Source organism: Narcine bancroftii, chromosome 1, assembly GCF_036971445.1.
Source record: "Narcine bancroftii isolate sNarBan1 chromosome 1, sNarBan1.hap1, whole genome shotgun sequence".
In the NCBI taxonomy this organism is placed as follows: Eukaryota; Metazoa; Chordata; class Chondrichthyes; order Torpediniformes; family Narcinidae; genus Narcine; species Narcine bancroftii.
In genome coordinates, this window is record NC_091469.1 from 257339598 (window position 1) to 257361029 (window position 21432).

A 21432-nucleotide genomic window follows, 5' to 3' on the forward strand; every position below is an offset into this window, starting at 1 on the left:
AGTAAGGTTACCTCTGTGTGACTAACAATGTACACGGTGATGTAAAATAATGACAACCATTTATCAATGTTAGTTTTCTCAGCAAATTAGTTTGATCTTTCTCATCAGTGTATAATGTGAAAGCTGAAGTTTTATCTCCAGAAGATGGTTGGTTAGTTATTACCCATGGTGCTGTCTATTTCAAATTGTATGGAAACTATTATGTTTGGAATGGAGTTCTAAACCTTGGTTCAATGAGGGCTAATGGGAGAGAATTATTTTGTGGTGGAGAGGACTTGACCATGAGTATTATTACATTTGCTTGCGTTTCACTATTTAGCAAAGCCTTTTAAAACACTTTGTCATCTTCCAGAAAGTCACTTCTTTACCTTGCAACTTCAAGAACCCTGACCAGTTGTAAAAAAAAGTAACCCTTGGTGTTGATCTTAACATTACTGACCATCTTGATCTATTTCCCAACATTTCTGACTATTATTTTGATTTGATGTAGGAAACATAGATGAAATGTTTGAAACATACCAGGGGTGTAGGATATAATTGGGTGTAAATTGAGCTGCACCAGTTTCGTGGGCCGAAATGGCCTGATGCAGTGCTGTATGTCTTTAAAAAAAAGTGCCTGATTATCAAGTCATTTCTGTGATGTTTTCCTGGAGAAAACTATTCCAGTAGAAGTCCAAAAATCTGGACCGCTCAGGGATTGGGTCGGTCCAGATTTTTAGATTTTCCAGATTTTCGGGCAGTACTTTTAAAATTCAAATTTAAAGAGGAATAAAGAAGAGACAAATACAGCATGCTTCATTCATCAAAACGAGAAGTTATAAAGAAAAATGCCACTGGCCATCTATGCACGTACACAAAAGGTCATGAAATTAAAAGTTTGGAGAGTTTTTGAAAAGTCCAGATTCTCAGGTAGTCCAGATTTCTAGCATCTAGATCTTTGGACTTCTACTCTATATGTTTTGCATATGAGGCAAATTAGCTGGTTACTTTTGTGAGTTCTTCAAGTGCACAATCAAACCTTCCACTTGGTTTCCAAGGAATGATTTCAAAAGCTCTCCACTGCTGTTATTGCACCAGAGTCTCAATTTATTTAGCTGTGTTCCATGGATAATAATTCCATCATTCCAATGTTCCTGGAACTGATGATCTATGCTGATGCCAGTCCTCTGTTGCTTGTTTTGTATTGTCTGGTCCAGAGACTGCTTCAAATTAGAAATAGGCAGAAAGATTTGAAAGCTCTTTGTATTTTTTAAAACTGTTTTGATTACCCTTAAACCAGATTTTCCTGAGGCAGTGCTTTTGGTTCCAATGGATAGAGAATGACATTCATTCTGTGACATTTATTACCCACTAAATGTTAACAATCTCAACTTTGCCTGCATTCACTACTTGAGCTGGAAGCTCATTCTGCACTCCTGCCACTCTCTGTGTGAAGAAGTTCCCCCTAAACTGTTCCCCTTTCACTCTTAACCCATGTCCTCTGGTTTGTATCTCAGCTACCCGAAGTAGAAAAAGCCCATCTACATTTACTTTGTCTATCCCTCTCATAATTTTATATACCTAAATCAAATCTCCCCTCATTCTTCTACACTGCAGGGAATAAAGTACAAACCTGTTTAACCTTTCACTCAGTTCCTGAAGTCTGTGCAACATCCTAGTAATTTTTTTCTGCACTTTTTATACCTTATTGATATCTTGTAGTTTAAAGGTGCACACAATACTCCAAATTTGGCTTCACTAATGTCTAATACAACTTTACCATAATATCCCAGCTCCATGCTCAATGCTTTGATTTATGAAGGCTAATATGCCAAAAGTTCTCTTTACAACCCTGTCCACCTGTGGCACCTCACTGCTCTACCATTTACCATGCATGTCCTTTTTTGGTTTGTCCTTCGAAAATGCAACACTTCACACTTGTCTCCATTAAATTCCATCTGACATTTTTCACCCCATTTTTCCAGATGATCCAGATTCCTCTTAAAACCTTCTTTGCTGTCCACAACTCCTCCAATCTTAGTGTCATCTGCAAACCTGATGATCCTATTTATCACATTATCATCCAGATCATTGATATAGATGACAAACAACAATGGTCCCTGAGGCACACTGCTAGTCACAAGGCCTCCAGTCTGAGAACCAATTATCCACCACTACTCTCTGACTTCTCCCATCCAGTTATTGTCAAATCCAGATCACTACTTCACCATGAATCCTAATGTCTGAACCTTCCTGACTAACCTCCCATGTGGGAACTGGTCAAAAGCTTTACCATGTAGACAACATTAACAACCTTTCATCAACTTTCCTGATAATGTTCTTGAAAAACTCTATAAAATTGGTTAAACACAACCTACCATGCACCAAGCCATATTCACTATCCCTAATCAGTTTCTGGCTATCCAAATAATTGTATATCTGATCTCTTAGATAGCCTTCCAATAATTTACCTACTACTGACGGCAGGCTCACCGGCCTATAATTTCCAGGGTTACTTTTAGAGCCTTTTTTTTAAACTATGGAACAATATGAACTACACTCCAATCCTCTGGCACCACACTCATGGCTAAGGACATTTAAAATATTTCTGCGATAGCCCCTGCAATTTCTACACTGGCCTCCCTATGAGGGAATATCTTGTCAGGCCCTAGGGATTTATCTATCCTTATTCGCTTTAAGGCAGCAAGCATGTCCTCCTCTTTAATCTGTATGGATTCCATGACCTCACTGCTTGTTTTTCTTACTTCCCATAACTCTGTGCCTGTTTCCTGAGTGAATACTAATTTTGGCGGCAGGTGGAGGGGAAGAACCATTTCAGATCTCCCCAGTTTCTTTTTGGCTCCATTCAAAACCAACCACCCTGATCTTCAAGGGAACCAATTTTGTCCTTTACTATCCTTTTGCTCTTAATATTCCTTCACATTGCCTGCCAAAGCAATTTAATGTTTTCTTATAGCCTTCCTGATTTATTTCTTGAGATTGTTCTTGAATTTTGTATACTCCTCAAGAACCTCATTTTCTCCATTCTGCCTTTACCTGTTAGATACCTCTCTCTTCCTTCAAACCAGATCCCCAATATCTCTCAAAAACCAAGGATCCCTATACCTTCTAACCTTGTCTTTGATCCTGACAGGAACATTCAAGCTCTGTACTCTCAAAATTTCACCTTTGAAGGTCCTCACACATCCATGGCTGAAAACAACATCCCAATCCACGCATTCTCGATCCTTTCTCATTTCCTCAGTATTAGCCTTTCTCCAATTTAGAATCTCTACCCGAGGCCCAGACCTATCCTTTTCCATAATTAACTTAAAACTAACGGCAGTATGATTACTGGAACCAAAATGTTCCCCTACACATACTTCTGACACCTGTTTCGTTCCCAAAAGGAGATTCAGAATTGCATTCTCTCTAGTTGGTACCTCTATATATTGATTTAGAAAACCTTCCTGAACAGATTTGGCAAACTCCAAATCATCCAGCCCTTTTATAGTATGGGAGTCACAGTCAGTATATGGGAAAAATAAAATCGCCTACTATCACAACTTTGTTTCCTGCAGCTGTCTGCTCTCTCTCAACAGACTTACTCCTCCAATTCTTTGGGCAGTCTACAATGCAACCCCATGAGTGCAGTCATTTCCGTTCCTCAGCTCCATCCATGTAGCCTCAATAGACGAGCCCTCTTGTCTGTCCTGCCTGAGCACAGCTGTGATATTATCCCTGACAACCAATGACACTCCACCCCTTTTCATTACCCCCCCACCCCTCCCCCAACCTTGTTCTATTGCATCTAAAGTGACGGAAGCCTGGAACATTGAGCTGCCATTCCTTCCCCTCTTGCAACCAAGCTTCATAAGTTTTGGTAACAGCACCTCCAAGACCATCACACTGAGCAAGGGGGTCCCACAGGGCTGCATGCTTAGTCCACTCTTGTTCACTCTCCTGATCCATACTATGCAACTAATCACAGCTCGAACCACATCATTAAGTTTGCTGATGACATGGCCGTGGTGGGCCTGATCAGTAAGAACGACGAGTAAGTGAACAGAGATGAGGTGCAGTTGCTAACGGACTAGTGCAGAGCCAACAACCTGTATTTGAACGTTAAAAAAACAAAAGAGATGAACTTGAGAGTCCGGGGAGACCACCCTCCACTGACCATTGATGGCTCCACCTTTGAGGTCGTCAAGAGTATCAAGTTCCTTGGAGTGTACTTGAAGAACCTCACATTGACCCTTAACACCAGCTCCTTAGCCAAGAAAGCCCAGTAGCACCTCTACTTCCTGCAAAAGCTGAGGAAAGTTCATCTCCTACCCTCCATCCTCACTACATTCTACAGAGGATGTACTGAGAGCATCTTGTGCAACTGCATCACCGCCTGGTTTGGAAGCTGTACCACCTCAGACTGCAAGACCCTGCAGAGGATAGTGAAGACTGTGGGAAAAGTCACCACCTACAACCTGTTGACTTCTAATGGTGCATGTAATTTTCACACCATCTTTTCCTTCCTCCACTCCTCTATCTTCTCTGGCACCCTGGTTCCCACCCACCTGCAAATCTAGTTTAAACCCACCAGAGCAGCACTAGCAAACATTCTCGCAAGGATATTAGTCCCCATCCAGTTCAGATGTAAACCATCCCGTTAGAACGGGTCCTACCTTCCCTGGAAGAGAGCCAAATGATCCAGAAACCTGAAGTCCTTCCTCCTGCACCATGTCTTTAGCCACGTGTTAAGCTGCTTTATCCTCCTATTTCTAACTTCACTAACATTTGGCACAGGTAGCAATCCTGAGATCACAACCCTGGAGGTCCTGTCCTTCAACCTAATGCCTAACTCCCTGAACTCTCCTTGCAGGACCTCCTCACCTTTCCTACCCACTTCATTGGTCCTTATATGGACCATGACATCTGGCTGCTCACCCTCTCTTCTGAGAATGCTGTAAACTCAATTTGTCTTGGATCCTAGCACCAGAGAGGCAACTTATCATCCAGGATACTCTATCTTCCACAGAACCTCTTATCTGTCCCTCTAATTATGGGATCATCTATCACTACAGCTCGACTCTTCTCGTCCAATCCCTTCTTTGCCACAGGACCAGATTCTGTGTCAGAAACCTGTGCCTGATGGGTCGTTTCCCCCAACAGTATCCAAGATAGTATACTTGTTATTGAGGGGGGCGGCCACAGGGATGCCCTGTATCAAGATGCCCATTCCCTTTCTCTCCTGACTGTCACTCATCTATCCTTATCCTGCCTTCAAGGTGTGGTAGTGTCCCTGTAACTCCTGTCTATCACCCCTCTGCCTCCCGAATGATTTGGAGTTCATCCAGCTCCAGCTCCAATTCCTTAACTTGGGTTGTTAGGAGCTGCAGCTGGATGCACTTCTCGCAGTTGAAGTTATCAGGGATACTGCTGGGTTCCCTGGCAATCCACATTGTGTAAGAGGAGAATTTCCCTGCCTTGAATGGCATTCTCACTGTTTATGATTGGAGGAACAAAATATATGACATCTAAAACTTGCCCTTACCTGCTGAATCCTTCCCTCGAATAGGGTGGCCCTTTCTTACTTCAACTCCTGCTAATCCTAGCCTCTTTTCTGTTCTCGCCAAAGCCTGTCACTCTGACTCAGTCCACGACCACTCTGCTACACAGTCCCTCATCTTTATAGTGATACTTCCTCCAATTTCCTGGTGTATTTCGTTTTTGATGGCAGGCTTTGTAACCGAGCCACAAAATCCCTTGGTAGTTCAATATCAATTTTTATGTGTTTGCATTTGGGGGTGACATAGTTAGTGAGCAGTTAGAGCAATGCCATTACAGTGCCAGTAGCCTGGTTTCAAATCCACTGCTGTCTGTAATGAGTTTGTATGTTCTCCCAGTGACTGCTTGGTTTTCTGCCGGGTGTTTCGGTTTCCTCCCACTTTCCAAAGACCTACAGGGTTAGTAGGTTAATTGGTCGCATGGGTATATTTGGGTGGTGTGGGTGGAAGGGCCAGTTACCATGCTCTATATTTAAAATATTATCCTGGGAATATTTTACTGCATTGGATGGGAAAATGTAAATGCACTTTACTGAGATGGAAGTGATTCAACATTGCTGCAGAACTGCTGAGTACAGTAAAAACACAATGCTGGAGAAACTCAGCAGGACAAACAAGTTAAAAGTACATAACTGATGTTTCGGCCTTGAGGCGTTCATCAAGGCTCAAGTCTAAAATATTGTTTATGCATTCTTACCTTTGTTATTATAGAGGAGACTGTTTGGCCTGTGGAGTTTTTTCAGCATGGTGGTTTTACTTCAACCATGGTGTCTGCACACTTTCATGTTTTGCTGCTGAATGTTTTTTTTGAATTTGAAGCCTAGTCTGTTTGTATCAGGGAGCTAGCCATGAAAGTGGAAGTCCGGTTATCAAACAGCCGCCCACCTTCGCTAAGCAGCAGCATAGGTGAACCGTTACAAAACATCGGGCCGCTGAGAATGAAATGACTCACACAGGGGTTTGTGGTCAGGGAGGTGTTGTTGCATTAGCATAGTTTGGTTCATGCAATGCAGCCCATTTTGCTGATCTCACAAGACCTCTCTCCTCATGCATTCAGGATTTTCTGCTTCCTGACACCAAGCCACAGCAGACAGCCAAGAGCAAAATGCTGCATTTGCCATAGCTTGGCTGCAATCTTTGGAGAGCTCACCTTATTGTTCAAATGACTTTTTTTTTAAAGTCAAAACTTTAAAAAAAAGAAATAGAGAATAAGTTCTCAGTTGCAGGAAAAAGGGAGGGTCTGGACAGGATGAAGACAAGGAGGAGGTTGAATGGTCCAAATGATGGGGCAGGCTGAAAGAGAGTGGTAAAGGCTGATGAAGAACGTCCATGGGAAGTGGAGGATAAAGAGGGTAGAAAATTTCTGACAAGAGGAAAAAATACTGAATGCTGGAAATGTGAACAGCAAGGCCAAAATCTATTGTTTCAGCTGTTGTCCCCAAGAACCCATTTCTACCTGCTTGGATCCTCTTCTTCCTGCCTGCATCTAGTCTCTATCTACGTGTAGCTGTGAAATTGCTCATTTTGATGGTTCCCATGCCAATTTTTTCCATTGATTCTGGATCTCTCTACTTCCATTCCATATTGGTTTCTCAGAAATGTGAGAATATTTTTCTCTATCCATTTGTATTTATTATCTCTCATCCTGTCTCATGGCATATTGTATTAATTTGATTTTAAACTATTGAAGTCTGTCGCCCCATTCACACTGGCACTTTAACCCACTAATTAATCACCAATCTAATGACTAACGTGCCAGTGTGAACGCTCACAAACAGCCTCGGGAGGGTGTATCATTGCTGTTTCGTTTTTGAATTGGCGTACCGGTTTGTTGAACCGCCAATTTACCAGTTAGCCAATGTGAAAAGGCCTACCTACAGCAGTCGTTCTTGACCTTTTTCTTTCCACTCACATACCACTTTAAGTAATCCCTATGCCATCGGTGCTCTGTGATTAGTAAGGGATTGCTTAAGGTGGTATGTGGATGGAAAGGGAAGGTTGAGAATCACTGCTCGAGACCCAATTGTTGCTGAAATATTTTGGTTGAGAAAAATTGTAATTTGGCCCATTTCCTTTGGAGTTATGAAAGTGTGCACCTAACGAGTCAATTAGGTATAATTAAAACAGTGGTTTTAAACTTTATTTTTACACCCACATACCGCCTTAAGCAAACCTTTACTAATCACAGAGCACTGATGGCACAGGGATTACTTAAAGTGGTATGTGAGTGGAAATAAAAAGGTCGAGAACCACTGGCCTACAGTATCTTATATACTATGTGACTGCAGTAAGCAAACATTTTGTCCCTTGTATTTATCTATATGACAAACTCTCATTCATTCAAACCAAGGCAGCTTGATGACCAAGTGATTCTTCCTTGAACAGGTGCCTGCATGTACCATGATGTTAATATTCCATATACAGGCGTGTAATAGTTGATACCATGTAAAAGTACTCTTCTCACAGCTAGTCAAGTTCTAAGCTCTGCTTCCCTTCTGAATTCTTTGTTTCTCTGTCATCCCCCTTTCATGTTCCCTTCAACCTATCTCTTCAGCCAAGCTTTCACTGTATTCTCTCCCACATTTTCCCTCATGAGTAGATGCCATATTCTTTCTGAATGCTCCAGCGAGCCCTCGTGGGATGTTTGTGATGTGTTAGACATTAGCAAGTGTGTATCATCTTTGGATAGTTATTTTTTTTACTTTAGTAGGATAATTTACAATGCTGGAGAAACTCAGCTGGTGTATTTTATGTAGCAAAGATATTACCTTTACTCAGCCATCATTCTCATTTGAGGACAGCCTCAGAAAGCAAAAAAATCCCTTCAGAACAAAAATGAGAGAGAATTTCTTTTCCAAAAGGGTGGTGAATCTGTAGAATTAGTCGCTGCAGACTACAGAGGCCAAATCTTTGGGTATATTTAAGGCAGATAAATCAGTTCTTGATTAGGAATGGAATTGAGGGTTACGGGAAGAAGGTAGGAGAATGGGATTGTAAAGGTGATGGTGGGTCATGTTGCAATGGCAGGGAGACTTGATGGGCAGAATGGCCTATTTCTGCTTCAGTTACGTGGTCTTGCATTGGGTGAGAGGATTTAGTTGTGCATTTATCCTATGGGCTCGTGGTCTTGTTTAAATGGGGGAAAATATAGGAAGTACTAGAATTATTTAGCAGATGAGAAGAGAGAATTGTATGCACTGAAATTGCTGCAGTTGAACAAATACAAAAAAAATTTAAAGAGTTCTTTATTTGCTTTACAATAAAGTAATAGATTCGTACAGCATAGAACAGGCCCTTTGGCCCATTTTGCTCATGGCGACCAAGAAGGCATTCTGGATTTGTCCTATTTTCCTGTAATTGATCTATATTCTCCAAGCCTTGCCCTTCCAGAAATCTGTCCAAATGTTTTTTGAGCATTGCTATTCTGTCTGCCTTACAGTTTCCTCTGGCAGCTCATTTCACCTTCTGAGGAAAAAGTTATATTATGTCCCTCTTAAATCTCTACCCCTCACTTCAAACCTATGCCTTCATTCTAGATCAGCTACCCCATGAAAAAGACTGAGCATTTACTTCATCCACAAGTCTCATTATCTTTTAAACCTTTCAAACCATTCCTCTGCCTTGTTCTCTCCAGGGAAGAAGGACCCAGCCTGCCCAATCTCTCCCTGTAACTCAAGCATTCCAGTCCTGACATCACCCTGGTGAATCTCCTCTGCACTCCATTTTTCATTCCTTGGCCCATATTCCCAACTGTGGAATCCATCTCTCCTGCCTGTGTCAACTCAACCTCCAACAAGTGCCTCACGCACTCGTTCGTCACTAAGATTTGAGACCATTGGGTTAGTTACCACTGCCTTTTTGAGGTGAGAGTTCTGAAATTCTTTTTTTACATGTAATACAAGGAATGTTATGGTTATTGGTCAGTACTTTGCTCCTGGTTTGTCAGCTGCATTGCTTTCGATTAAAACATGTCCAGAAAGGCAATGTCACTTAATCAGGTTTCTGATGAAGTTTCCTTTGTTACATACTCGTGATGTTTGCCAAGTGGCATTGCTTGAAATTGTTGGCTTGCTTTTGTTCAAGCTAGCAGGCAGTGCAGCAAGTGTGTTGTTCTGCTTGCATGCCTGGATCAATTGACTATTTGGCTTTGTGAGAATTAATTGAAGACCAATTGAAATAAAAGATGGTTTTCAACATGTTGGACAATTTGAACCCATGCATCCTGACCAGAAGCTTTCTGCTGATTGACTTGACGCTGGAAGTGTCTTCTGAACGAGCTCCACATCGAGCAAAGCATCCCAAGACGAGGCTGAGATGTATTTCCGATTTATTTGCTTGGTCACCATAAGGTTGGTCAAAGAGATAGGTTTTAAGAAGGTCATTCGTGAGGCATGAATTCTCTGTCATGATGTCTCTGTGCTAGCTGAGTGGCTTAAGAAAAGGCCAGCAGTGATAAAGCAAAGAACAGGAGGATGATATAATTGGAGCAATGTATATCTTTTGGGAACTTGTTGAAATGGAACTAGTACAGAGAGCAAGGTCACAGAGGAACTTAAACATATTCAATTAATTAATTAATGTATTCCAGGAATGGGTTTCAAAGTTACTCATTAAAATAATTCTGTATCATGTAACCCTAATTGGAGGAATATTGTTTCCACACCCATTATTTTAGTTTTTGATGGTAACTTCCCTGGGCTGTAAATTCATAAATGAAAATGATTTTTTTTTCCTGTATAATGTCATCAGTGAAGCCTTTACTTTTTTTTTAAGAAACCCTTCCCTCAAAGCTGGATTTGACCCATGTGGATTCATTTTTTTCCCCTTTATGTGGTTGTTGCTTGCAGAGCCCTTGACATTTTTTATATAGACCGAAATGAAAAAAGATAAAGATCAGCAGGTTGAGGAGAAATGGTTAAAAGTAACCTTAAAAAAAATTGCTTTCTGCTGCTGACAGTGTGATGGTAACCAGAGTTCAAACAAGCATCATCGGTTGCAAAGTACTTTGAAATATATTGAGGTCAGTTAAAATGTGACATAAACGCCAGTTCTTTTTGCCTAATGTTGCAGATTGGCAAGTCATCAACTCGTCAGCCTGACAATTCATGATAGAGTAATTGCCTTTTAGTAAATAGGCCAGTGTTTGACTTCTGATTCACATTGTAGATTTTGTGTACAAAGTGGTGCAACTCTTAGCAATCACTGTTCTCAGTGTCTCCTGCAGGGTGTAAATTATTCTTTGGTTTCTACCATTAAATGACCATCAGAGTACAGCAATAGCAGTGAAAGGAGAAGAGGTCCAGCCCAGTATTACAAATTCCCCTCCCCTCAGTCTTGTGACAGTTTCCAATGAAGGGTCCAGGCCCAACCACTGACTCGTCCGTATTTTCCCTGGCATTACATGCCAACAGCCTCTGCACTACTTGCATTTTCTCTACATATTTCCACAATTATCATGATATTGTAAGGGAATCAGTGTTAGCTGGAGCCATGACCAGGTGGAAATTTGTCCTTGGTCAGTCACTCTACTCAACTGGAGGCCAACCCTTGGAATGGAGGATGATGACAGTCAGGGCATTTGGTTGCTCGGGGAGTGGGACTTGCAATTTTTTTGTTGGTTCCTACTTGTACTGTGATGTTATAGCAAGGATTTGGAGTCTTGTAATAGCACGTGCCTTGTTAAACCATATGATGCCACACTGAACTCTTCCTAGCCCTAGATGATGCATCTGGTCAACCTTGAGCACATCTTTGTTTTTTTTTTATTGTATTTTGAGCATCAGTCAACCAGAAGAGAACCTGGCAAGTGAGACAATCTTAGGCATCAAACCACAGTAGCCACTTCACCAGAGCTAATGCTCGAGAGTAAGGCGCAATTGCTGGGATCCACCAGACTGGACCTGCAGAGATTCTGACCAAGGGTGTTCGATAGGAAGTCGCTCCAATGGATTGTGCAACTGAACTTCTATCCCAGATCCTTTTGTGGTTGCCAGCCAGCTGGTAATCATTGAACCTACAAGTTGATGGTTCATCCAGTGATCTATGTATCTTATTGTGACAAGTAGATTGCTCTGGTGTCTGCCGCGGACATCGATCAGGAGCTTGGATGTCTCCAAGAAAGCACACCAATGACTTAGAAGTCTAAGGAAACTTGTCATGTTCTCAAAATTTATTTGCCTATTTTTGTAGAAAGTATCCCACTGGATGCATCAATGCGTGGTACAGGACATGCTCCGGTCAAGGCTGCAAGAAGTACAGAGAGTTGTGAATGTAGCTCAGGCCATCATGCAAACCAATCTCACCTCCCTCCCCCCCCCCTCCCACTGTCTATACCGTTAGGCAGAAGATGCATGAGATTGAAAATATGGCCTCTAGATTCAAGCGCTGATTCTTTCCTGCTGTTATCAGACTCTTGCATGGGCCAAACACTGATAAAAGATGAAATTGCATTATTTTAACTGTACTTTTCTCTCTGCTGTGAACTTTATAGCAATACACCCTGTACTTTGACTTAGAATAATTCTCCACTGTAGACTTCTTGTTGCACAATGTGCTATAGTTTTAAGTATGGGTTGACTTGCCTGGATAGTGTGCTTAATAAAGCACTTTGCACTGCAACTGGGTGTGTATGACAATAAACAATTCAATTTGAATAATCTTGAGCTGGTTATTCAAGCAAAAGGCTGTCATGGTCAGGCTTCAGCACAGTTGGTTCTGAATATAATGGAATCAAAATGCTGGATATCAGAAATAAAAACAGAAACTGCTGGAAAAGCTCAGCAGGTCAGAGAACATCTGGAAAAGTCCTACAGTTTTCCACCTGAAAACCACGGTCACTCACTGACCTGCTGAATGTATCTTGCAAATTGTCTGTTTTGTAGAAAGGAAGGATACTGTTTTATTCGCCTTCCCATTCCTGTTCTTTGAAGATTTAGCAGTCATGTCCAGCCTAGTTGTCGAAGATACCCAGGGCAGTGATCCCTGGAAATGGAAGCACGGGTATTGTAAAGATTGGGACCAAAACATTTCCCCAGACTCTCACTGGAATTTAGTTGGGAAGAGCATGCTGATGATCTAGGGACATTGGTTCCAGCTCACATGGAAGATGATTTAGCCTTTCATTGATACCCATGGTTATTTGGCAGGGTGACAGTTCTTTTGTGCCCAGTGGTGAAGCTGACTCTGTGAATGCCAGCTTCAGAGTCTGATTTTCCCCAGTGTAGTTGTGGTCTCTATCAACCTCCCCACCGCCAGAGTTTCACTGAGAGTCAGGATGCCAATGTTGTGCTTTGCCACCTCCAGGTAGTTTGTTTTTACGGCCAATTTCTCTGTGGGGTATCTAGGAGTCTGCTCACATTCCAGGTTCCAAAGTTTGCCTTTTTGTATGGTTTGACTACAGTAATGATGACCTTGCTTGGTACAGTTTCCCACCAAGGAAAAATGGGGCAGCCTATGTTTGAGCAGAAGTCACTCCCTCCCCATTTGGAGAAAACGTTGGGGGGGGGGTCCCTCCTGAGGAGGGCTGCTCAGTTGAGGATTCACCTGCCTTGTTCTGGCATGAGAGATTAATGGCCATTGGAGACCTGTGGTGTGCGAATGTGTAGTTGGTGGCCTTCAAGTATTTCAGTTCTTCCTGCCCCCTTGTCGGCACTTTAGCACGGGGGGGGGGCGTATTTTGGAGTTGACAGCATGCTTGTGCTGTGTTTGCGGCAGTGCATCTATTGTGCGTTTAGATCTACAATCCTGATGGTTGAAGGACAGGCTCACTAGCACGTGGACCATGACAACTGTGTCCATTTCTCCTTTACAGTCATGCAGGCTGAGCCTTTCTCTACCATTGAGAAGATTTGGATTGTTTATCTGGAACCATTTGCTTGACTTTGCTTCTGTGGATGGCCTTTATCAGAAGCTCAAGCATTACAATTGGGATTATTGAAGAATACAAGCCTCTACAAAAGCAAGGAGATAATGCTCAGAAAGAACTAGTGCCTGTGGTATTGGTGATACCTCTTGTCCCTTTCCCCATGTTTGGTTCTGTTAATTCACTGCTGAGTGCCTGCCACGGCAACTATTACCTTTGACCACTCCAGTGAAGTTTAGTTACATTGTAGTCAATTGAAATCCTAATCAGAAATCAGAACTCCAACAACCAAAGGTTCATGTTTGCAGTTATTTGATCAGCAGGTTGTGTGACTATCCTAGGCAATGCTACTGATGATGCAGGATTTTGTCTACAATAACACAAACTCTAGTTGTTGACTGAATGGCAATTACCTGACCATGACCTGTCAAACAGACTAATTGATGGCTTGCCAATCTGCACGATCAACATTGAATCTTTAATTTAAATGTTAGTGAAAATTTTATCTTTTTTTAAAAAAACCAAATGATGAAAGAAGCAAGCTGTCAGATTATAAACAAAGATTTGTCTTTGCTCTTCCAGTGGACCACACATTTCTCAGTACGGATGCCATTTTCTCGTGACCTTTTATAAACATTGTGGAGCTAACTCGTAAAGAGGAGCTGTGGTTTATTCATTAGTCACCACTTAAAATGCCTCCAATTTGGCTCTCTGGACTGTGGTCATTCTCCAAGTGAGCTGACGCTGGCTATAGCATTTTCTGAGTTTCAGTGTAACTATTTTAAAATTGTTTGTGAGATTTTGGCTTTGCTGACATTTATTAATCATAGAATCAAAAATATGCAGCACAGAAATGGGCCCATCTTGTATATACTCATTGCGATGCCAAACTGCAGTAAACCCCTTCGCCCAGAATAGTCCAGTATCTCTGTCTGCCTTTCCTATTCTAATACCTGTCCAAAAGCCTTTTAAACATTGGAATAGTATCTCATCCCCTACATCCTGGCAACTCATTGCGAATGGTCATCACCCTTGTGTGAAAAATACCTCACTGGTCACCTTTAAATTTCTCCTGTATCTTAAACATGTGCCCCTTTGTTATAGGCTTCCTTGCCCTGGGTAAAAAGATTCTGACTACATTATCTATGCCCCTCCATAATTTAAAAAAAATCTCCAACAGGTCATCCCTCACTCTCCAGCATTTCAGTAAGAATAAACCCAACCAACCTCCCCTTTTAACTCCAGGTGCTCCTCAACTTACAATGGGGTTGCATTTTGGCAAACCCATCATAACCATAACCATATAACTGTTTACGGCGTGGAAACAGGCCATGTCGGCCCTTCAAGACAACGTCGGTTCACTTGAACAACTCCACTAGCTTCCCCCTCCTACTCTCCGCCCATAACCCTCCAACCCGTCACATCCATGTACACAACCAACCTTCTCTTAAATGACAGAAGGGACCCTGCCGCAACTATCTCTTTTGGAAGATCATTCCATTCTGCCACCACTCTCTGAGTGAAAAAGCATCCTTTAATATTTCACCTAAAGTTTTGCCCCTTTACCCTTAACTTATGCCCTCTTGTTCCAACCTCCCCTGCCCTCAGGTGAAAGAATCTATTTATGTCTACTCTATCTATTCCCTTCATAATTTTAAATACCTCTATCAAATCCCCTCTCAGGCATCTACATTCCTTGGAGCTGAGACTGTAGTTGGTGTTGAGAAGTTGAAAAATCGTAAGTTCTCACCTACCATTTTTTTATAATTACATTTTGACATGTACCACACTGAAAAAAACCATTAACATATATAGCTGAAACCATGCTGGACATGAAGAATGTTTGAAGCATTGAACTAAAGTTAATTGCTCGGTGGTGGGAATATGAGAGATTAGCGTTCCGCATATCACAAGCGCGGAAACAGATTGGAATTCAAAATTGAATGTATGGATTCGAAGCTTCGTAACTTTGGAAAATCGTAAGGCAGGCCATCGTAAGTAGGGGAACACCTGTACCACCTTTGTTTCGAAGCACCATCCCGAGGATCTCCTCTGTTACCACGTCCTCTTGTAGTGTGGTGGTGATGTCTAACAAATGTTTTGGAACTGCATCCCAACTCCTATGCTCAGGTGCTTAAGTCTTTGTGGGCAAGAATGCCTTTTTCACGATCATTCACTTGTATTGCCGCTTTCTGGAGCTTTGGTCTTGCATTCTATGGTTTCTCTATTCATTAGCGCTTGAGGTCTCTGTCATTTACCCTATTTGTTCTGCCAGAATTTGACCTTCACAGGCTCCTTACCTCACCCTTGAGTGGATTTCACTGAGCACTGCTATACCCAATTTTCCAAGCTTGTAAATGTCCCTCTGTATCCTTGGACAATCTTCACAATGTACAATTCCACTAATTTTCATGTCTACAAATGTATTAGTCACACCCCCTTTGTTCTCATCCAAGTAATTTGTGTTTCTCACAATCTATAAAGGTACCAGTGCTAATCCCTATGTTGCTACAAATTCCCATTGAGAAAAACACTACCCTCTGCCTCTTACCACCAAACCAGGTTGCCATATAGCCTTGGATCCTTTCGACTTTAACAAGCCTACTCTGCGGGACCTTGCCAAAAGCCTCACTAAAATCCACAGAAACTACATCTACTATGCCTGTTAATTTTCTCCGTTTCCTCCACAAAAATCTCAGTCACATTTGTGAGATGTATTCTCCCTAGCTGATTTTTCTTAATCAGTCCCAGCCTTTCAAAATGAACTTAAAACCTCTCTCCAGAATCTTCTCCAATAACTTCCTAACCACTGATATGGGCTGGTGAACCCTACAGTTTCCTGGCTTATCTTAACTGCCTTGTTTGAATCAGGAAACAACATTAGCTCTCCTCAGTCCTCTGGTACCTGACCCACGGCTAACAAGGAAGCAAAAATCTCAGCCAGAGCCCCAGCAATCTCCTCTCACTTCCCTGAGGATGCTGGAGATTTATCCATCCAAATCTTCTCCAATATTTCAAGTGCTTTCTCCTTTCTGATACAGACAATGCATGAGAATACCAGCACACCCTCCCCTTTACATTATGTGCTCTGCAACCATCTCCTTGGTTAACTATAAACGTAAATTCTGATGAAAAGTATTCACTTACAATCTTATTCATATCCCCAGGATCCCTCTGGTTCCGAATCCTTCACTAGCAACCGTCTTGCTCCTAATACAAAAGGCTTTGCGATTCTCCATAATAGGGCACCACGGTTGGTCCACTGTCTTTACAGCGCCAGCGATCGGGACTGGACCAAGTTTCGAATTCCACGCTGCCAGTGAGAAGTTTGTACGTTCTTCCTGTGTCTGCATGGGTTTTCTCTGGGAGCTCTGGTTTCCTCCCTCCTTCAAAACATACTGGGGAGTAGGTTATTGGGGTGAAATTTTGGCGGCATGGACTCGTGGGCCAAATTAGCCTGTTACAGTGCTGTATGTCTCATTCTACTTGCCAAAGTAATTTCATGACCTTTTTTTGCCCTTTCTGTAAATATTGATTGTTGTCTGGGATACAGTTGACTGGCCAATTTACAGCTGTGGTCTATGTGTGAGATTTCTAATGCACATGCCACTGGGTTTGCCAGCTGCTTAATGACAGAACCCATTGATGAGACAGGTTCTTGCTGGAGAAGGCAGTTCTTGACATGTTGGATCTTAACACTTGCTGTCTGTCTCAATAATCACCTGGCGTCCTCAGAGACAAATGGCTTCTCTGTTCATGTTTAGTGGATGCATGATTTCCACTTTCATTTTAATAAATAGGTCAGTGCACCTACCCCTCCTCTGCGGCTCATTCTGTGCCTCCTCTCTTGGGGCCTGTGCTGGTGGATATTGTGAATGGGTTTGGTGATGCTGGTCGCCGTGGCAACATCTTAACTGAGGAAAGAGCAGAGGGTGGATTATTAGAACATATTTTTGTTTATGAATTCACAAGGTAGGAAAAACTTGCGTAAGTTACACGGCATCAGTGGACTCATTGATTTAGCAGAGCTCGCAAGTCAGAGAATTAATAGTTACATTACATTCATTGCTCTCTTCTTCAGATCTAATAATTGTTAAATTCTTCCACTTGAAAAGGTTCCTTTATTTTGCTTGCATGTTATTGTGGTTTACATGTTGGGCTCCTGGTTCTATGTCTTTGCCTTCAACAACTCCTTAGCCTTTTACAACTTGTTGATTTTTGCCTTTTAAAGAATTGTGGTAATTCAATCTATTAAATAGCTTTCATTAGTATATTCTTCATTCTGACCAGGCTTGTCTGATTAATTTTGCTTTTAAATATCTTATTTATTGTACCTAATGATTTGTAATCTGTGTTCAGATTTTTGGTACACAACTGTTTTCCTTGCTGACAAAGTATCAGAGAATTACAGTAATAATGTGAAGAAACCACCAGCCAGCTGACTGTCTATTCCAAATGTTTGGAAGGCTTTAACCCTTTAGTGTCTCTCTTTCCCCATTTACCAATCCTTCGACAATTTAGCCAATTCACTATTAAAATTTAAAGTTGTATCTATATCCACTAATCTTTTAATAATAACATATCAAGTAATAATGACTAATTTTTTTAAATTGAAAGACTATTTCCTCTTCCAATTTTCATAAAATTGTTTCATAAAAGTTTTTGATGCTCTTTATTTGCCTCATCATTGCCACTCAGAATTAAAACTTTCCTGAGCCTTATGTTGGAAGGCAAACTAGCCAGTACTCAAGCTGTCCCTGTCTATCACTGTCATAATTTAATGTTACTCTACAAGCCATCCCAAACCCCCCCCATCTGAACTCCAGTGAGTATCATCCCAGGTTGCTCGATCTCTCCTTGTTTCTGGAATCGACTTGCTCTGCACTGCCTCCAAAGCCAGTCCATCCTTTCTTAATTAAAAAGAACCAAACTGCACCCAGTACCCCAGGAGTGGCCTCACCAGTACCTTATACATATTCAGCAGAATCTCCCTGCTCTTAAGTTCAATCCGTCCAGTAATGAAGGCCATTTGCTGTCTTGATTGCCTGTTGCATGTGCAATCCAAACTTTTTCCATTGTGTAGAAGTGCTCCCAGATCTCTGGACAACCACATGCTACAATTTTCCACCATTTAAATAATAGTCTTATTAACTATTTTTCCTTCCGAAGTGGATGACTTTACATTGAGTACAATGTTGCCGAATCTGTCAAGTCCTCACCCATTCGCTTAACTCATCCCTATCCCTCCGCAGACTCTGTGTCCTATGCACAGTTTGCTTTACCATTCAGTATGTAGCATCATCAAAGTGGTATACACTGCACTTGGTCCCCTCCTCCAAGTCATTGATGTATATTTTGAACAGTTATGGCACCTTGCATTGCCTGTAACACCTCACTAACTGCTGATTGCCAGCGAGAGAAACACCCATCTATCCCAACTCTTCCTTCTATTGGTTAACCAATCCTTTCTCTATGCCAATATATTATTACCAACTGTACATTTTCATGTAGAAGTCTTTTGTCCGACACTTCACTGAGCGTCTTTTTTTCCCCAGTTTCTATCCAATAACTTAGTTATTGCTGCAATAGAACCATAGAAATATAGAACATTACAGCACAGAAACAGGCTGCTTTGGCACTTCTAGTCTGTGCTGAACCATTTTTTGCCGAGTTCAGTCCATAGCCCTCCATACCTCTCCCGTGGACCTGTCCAAATTCCTCTTGAGCCTGCATTCACCACTTCATCTGGAAGCTTGCCCACCACACTCTGTGTGAAGAAGTTCCCCTTAAACTTTTCCCATTTCACTCTTAACCCATGTCCTCTGGTTTGTATTTTTATCTATCCTCAGTGGAAAAAGCCAATCTACATTAGCTCTGTCTATCCCCCTCATAATTTTAAATACCTCTATCAAATCTCCCCTCATTCTTCTACCCTGCAGGGAATAAAGTCATAACATAACCATATAACCACTTACAGCACAGAACAGGCCAGTTCGGCCCTACTAGTCCATTCCGTAACAAATCCCCACCCTCCTAGTCCCACTGACCAGCACCCGGTCCATACCCCTCCAGTCCTCTCCTATCCATGTAACTATCTAGTCTTTCCTTAAATGTAACCAATGATCCCGCCTCGACCACGTCTGTCGGAAGCTCATTCCACATCCCCACCACCCTTTGCGTAAAGAAATTTCCCCTCATGTTCCCCTTATAATTTTCCCCCTTCAATCTTAAACCATGCCCTCTAGTTTGAATCCCCCCCACTCTTAATTGAAAAAGCCTATCCACGTTTACTCTGTCTGTCCCTTTTAAAATCTTAAACACCTCTATCAAGTCCCCTCTCAATCTTCTATGGTCCAGAGAAAAAAGCCCCAGTCTGCACAACCTTTCCCTGTAACTCATACCTTGAAATCCTGTCAACATTCTCGTGAACCTTCTCTGCACTCTCTCTATTTTGTTTATATCTTTCCTATAATTTGGTGACCAAAACTGAACACAGTACTCCAAATTTGGCCTCACCAGTGCATTGTACAATTTCATCATAACCTCATGGACTTCTTTACCCAAAGGTATAGTGTGCACTTGATTTAATATTTTCTTCTGCTAATTTTTAGGATGGGTATGGTACCACCTGATGAATCACCCCCTCCCCCTACTTTTCATTAACAGGAATATAAAGAGGTCTCCATTTTCTCATCAACAATTCACTTTTCAAGTAATACCCACAAGCCATTTCTTTAATCTCCTGTTCAGTTAATGCTTTGTCCCTTAAGGCAACAAGATCTGTATCTATTTTCTGTTGTTGAATTAACTCTTTCCTTGACAAAGAGATATCCTTACTCTCACAATGACCCTGCTCTTTCAGTAGTACTTCAGAAGTACTGGGCAAGTCTCTATAAACTGGATGTTCTTCAGCTGTCATCATTTTCTTAGTCACAGACCTTGTTACAGCACATGCAGGATATATCTTACAATCATCTCTAACCTCATCCTTACTAGGCCGATTTGTTAATCTCAAAACTGACCCAACTTTATCCTCTGTCAAATCATTCCCTAATAAAAATTTGACACCCTGCATGGGTAACTTTGAAATTACTCCTACTACAACAGGTCCTTTAACTAATTTTGAATTTAGCATAATATTGTGAACATGTTTAACCTTTCCCTGTAACTCAGTTCCTGAAGTCTGGGTAACATCCTAGTAAATCTTCTCTGCACTCTTTTGATCTTATTGATATCTTTCCTATAGTTAGGTGATCAAAACTGCACACAAGGCTCCAAATTTGGCCTCAACAATGCCTTGTACAACTTTAACATAACATCCTAGCTCCTGTACTCAATACTGATTTATGGAGGTCAATATGTCAAAAGTTCTCTTTACAACACTATCCACCTGTGATATCACTTTCGGGGAATTAGAACAGATCCCTCTGTCTACTGCATTCCTCAATGCATTACCATTTACCGTGCATGTCCTTTCTTAGTTTGTCCTTCCAAAATGCAATACCTTACACCTGTCTGCATTAAATTCCATCTGCTATTTTTCAGCCCATTTTTTCAGATGGCCCAGATCCCTCTACAAGCTTTGAAAACATTGGAGGCATTTGTAGACAGCAAACAATCTTGCTGTCATTTGCAAACCTGCTGATCCAAGTTACCACATAATCATCATTGATAGAGATGAAAAACAACAATGGTCCCAGCACTGATCCTTGAGGCCTCCAGTCCAAGAAGCAATCATCCACCACTAGTCTCTGGCTTCTCCTGTCCAGCCATTGTTGAATCCAGTTCACTACTTCACCATGAATACCTAGCATCTGAACCTTCGGACAAACCTCTCATGCGGGGCCTTGTCAAAGGCCTTACTAAAGTCCATGTAGATGACATCCACGGCCTTTCCTTCATCAACTTTCCTGGCAACCTCCTTGAAGTGCTCTATAAGATGGGTAAACATGACCTACCATAAACAAACCCATGTTGACTATCTTAATCAGTTCATGGCTATCTAAATAATTGTTTATCTAATCCCTTAGG

At 41.7% G+C, this 21432-nt stretch overlaps 1 protein-coding gene across 14 annotated transcripts in view; it reads left to right on the forward strand.

Moving 5' to 3' along the window:
• dgkza (diacylglycerol kinase, zeta a) overlaps positions 1-21432 on the forward strand; it is a 517457-nt gene that overhangs the window by 259459 nt on the left and 236566 nt on the right. For 6 of the 14 annotated variants that reach the window (XM_069896142.1, XM_069896132.1, XM_069896143.1 and 3 more), the window contains exon 1: positions 89-147. The exons of 3 other annotated variants lie outside the window; for them this stretch is intronic. The gene's annotated coding sequence lies outside the window, so the exon portion shown is untranslated. Of the gene's footprint in view, positions 1-68; positions 152-15088; positions 15140-21432 lie in introns of those variants that run through there. 5 more of the 14 variants (XM_069896156.1, XM_069896159.1, XM_069896171.1 and 2 more) reach the window with 5 other exon arrangements.